Raw genomic sequence first — 3,188 nt, 5'->3', positions numbered from 1 at the left:
CTTTCGATGACGTCATTAATGGTTCTCGAGCCAGAACAGTTGCGCGTTTGCGCCGAGTATGAATCAGCCTTTATACTCCAATCAGGTAGGGCTATCTTCAAAGAACAAAAGAGGCCCCCTTGCTCTGTGCTCTGTTCTATATCTGAGATAAGAAAGATTTCGAGGTGCCTCTTTATGACCCCCTTGAGCTAACCTCCCCAGAAAGTATCAACCATAAACATTTCCCCCAATGGAGTAAAAATCTGTTTTCCCTCACTAACTATACAGAAGGGGTCACAGGTTGAATAGGTCAGAGGGAAAGCAACAGACTTTGGATCAAATGAGACAACTAATACAACTAGTACTTACTACTAAAATACTACAACTAAGAATTCTCCCATGACAATATCAATAAATAAGCACAGCAAATAAAGTCTATTAAATAAAAAGTTTGCCTAACAGTTATTTTTTTCATCATTATAGATATTGAAAGATTGCATTTATGTAGCTGGAATGGTAGAATGTAGTATTGCCGTTGTAAAGGGACAATGAAGTTTTGTCACTTTCATATGTGAGTTATAAAAAAGTATAATTTTCATAATTGTATTGCAAATTTCATAGGTTGACTTAAGAATTCTTATACAAAAAACCTAAAGAAAACAAAATTATATTCCCATGACATACAAAATATCTATATGTAATGGTACATATTCCTATATATTTTTATTAGATGCCAATTAATAAACCTATATGAAACATATAAAGACAGTATAATTCCACTGGAAAAAGTATTCGCTTTACATACAGAAAACCTACATATAATGGTATTTGTTCATATATGTAAAGTATATGTCTTTATAACAGGCATAGTAAAAAAAACTGCAAAAATTGTATGAAACATGTATGATAACATACATGTTTTTCACATGATTCTTATGAAATTCTTTTTATTATATTGTATGAAAATAATGCAAAAGTGGCCACTTTCAGGAGTAAATCATATATTACTTATATGATGCACAATACATGAAACATAAACTGAGGGTGATGGAAAGTTATATATATTTTTTATAAGTTTCTTCTATTTCTTTTCCATATGGGTAGGACCACTACGCTCGTCCAGCCTGCAAGGCAGCTCCTCTCTATATGCCGGGTTTCCACGGCGGCCTGGAGTGAAACCACAGATGGGCCTGTCCACTGGACGGGCTACTTCCACCTCCTGGGTCATCTCTGCAAACCGTATCACCAGCTGCACAATCAGTGCGTGTCGGGTTTTAGGAGAAACGGCAACTTAAAAGTTCATTGCCATACTCGGTGATAATATGGGATCAACTGCCAGGGTTTCTTCATAGTCATCGGCCTTCGGATAGACACAAACAACCATTTTGACTTTTCCTTCGCCATCCAAGAAATTTTTAAACATGTGGGTCACTTTGGAGTCTCTGTAGGGGACCACCTATAAGAGCAAAACTTGCATTACAGTCATAGTTGATCCGAATGTGAATGAGGTTCAGCTTTAGTTTGGCAAGACATACCCTGTTGGTGCCACACATTTGGTTCTCTCGAAGCACCTCGATGCACGTCCGCAGATTCAGCAAAGACTGATTAATCTTACCTGCGAGGTGAAATGTTAGATTTCAGGGGAAGTCCAGCCGAGAGTGAAATCAAATCCTGATCTTTGATAACAAACCTGCTTCACGTATCCAAGTGCCTTCTGCTCCGGTCCTGTCAGTACGTTCAATTACTGCCAAGTCCACCAGGCACAGCTGGCTAACGCTCACCTGGTTTTTATCCTGACCATCAAAATGGGGAAAAAGACAAATAGATGGTGTCAGTTACACTTCGTCCCAGCTCATATTATAAAAGGTGGACACCACTCTGGAGCGAGACATTTGGTTTTAGCCGACCTGAAGAATGTTGTCGCCATCTGCATGGAGAGGAGCCTGAGCCAGTTTGATGATGAACACACTGTGTGAGCGACTGGACTCTCTGTTTAGTCAAGTCTTTGCAACCTTCCTCTTCTTTTGACCTGGAGAAACAGAGCAGGCAACTTTCAGACAGACAAAAGACAAAAAAACAACAACAACAACAAAACACCCACTAACAACTAATAAACTTTCTGATTCACTCATCTTCAACCTGCTCAGAGAGAAGATTAACTGAAGTCATTACCTGGACAGAGCTGACCCTGAGGCCAGCAATTCCAGGTCAGTCACATCTAAAATCATCACAGCAGTGCAGTTTTAAAGCACATTTGAATATTGAACTCTACATAAAGAGAACTCACCCCGCCAGAATACTTGGAACGCTTCCTCTGCAGACTTAACTTCAACCTCCATGCTGCCAGCCACATACATTTTGTGATTCTGATCCTCTCTGAGCATTTTAGACTGAGTCAATCTACGATAATAACAGAAACACGTTACTCGCTGAAGAAGTGGAACCGCAGGTTTTACATGCAACAGACGAAAAGCATCGAGTGCTGAATGCAGATGGGGCACGAATGTTGCTTGATTCCAGCCAAAGAAAGTAATTAACTGGTGCAATGATCGGGGATCATAAAAAGACGCACACGGGTTTAAGGAGACAGGTTTGCCATTACAAAGCCTACAAGCAGCAGGAGGGAGGGGGGGGGGTGGATAGTGTCAGGATTTTAAAGACTAAAGAATTACTCATCAAAAGTGGAGACGTGATCTGGTTTAGCAGCTCTGTCCTTAACATAGGGCTGAGTATTCAATTTAAAAGGTGTTTTTTTATTTTACACTGGCAGCTGAAGTTTAGTCATTTTTCACAACAGTGCAGCTTCAGTAGTGCAATTTGAATGATGATAAAGTGACTGGGGCAGGTTATGAAGTGTTCATAAGTCCAACTGCAAGGGGGAAGAAACTGTTTTTGTGACGGGAGGTTCTGGTCCGAATGGACCGAAGCCTCCTGCCCGAGGGGAGCGGTGCAAATAGTCCATGTGCAGGGTGAGAAGGGTGAAGTGAAACTCACTTTGGCTTGATTGCATCTGTTTCCTCCAAGAGATCATAGATGTTATATACTTCTACGTAGGAGACAAAGACACCGTATCTGCAGTCCTCATCCACACCATCTGCTAGATAGGCCTCCTTTCTCCTAATTTCAGGATCAATCTCTTTCCTGGAAGTGGAAAATGACACATTATACATCAGAATCAGAATCACTTTATTAATCCCTTGTGAGAAATT

At 40.4% G+C, this 3,188-nt stretch overlaps 1 non-coding gene across 1 annotated transcript; it reads right to left on the bottom strand.

The window, feature by feature from the left end:
- Positions 1 to 2,118: 2,118 nt before the first annotated feature.
- LOC142384945 (Z30 small nucleolar RNA) lies at positions 2,119 to 2,215 on the bottom strand. The gene has a single exon (XR_012770134.1). It is a non-coding gene; the product is annotated as a Z30 small nucleolar RNA (small nucleolar RNA).
- Between the last annotated feature and the right edge of the window lie 973 nt (positions 2,216 to 3,188).

The sequence above is a fragment of the Odontesthes bonariensis genome, chromosome 7, assembly GCF_027942865.1.
Source record: "Odontesthes bonariensis isolate fOdoBon6 chromosome 7, fOdoBon6.hap1, whole genome shotgun sequence".
NCBI classification, from domain to species: Eukaryota; Metazoa; Chordata; class Actinopteri; order Atheriniformes; family Atherinopsidae; genus Odontesthes; species Odontesthes bonariensis.
This window is presented reverse-complemented; position numbering and strand designations above follow the sequence as displayed.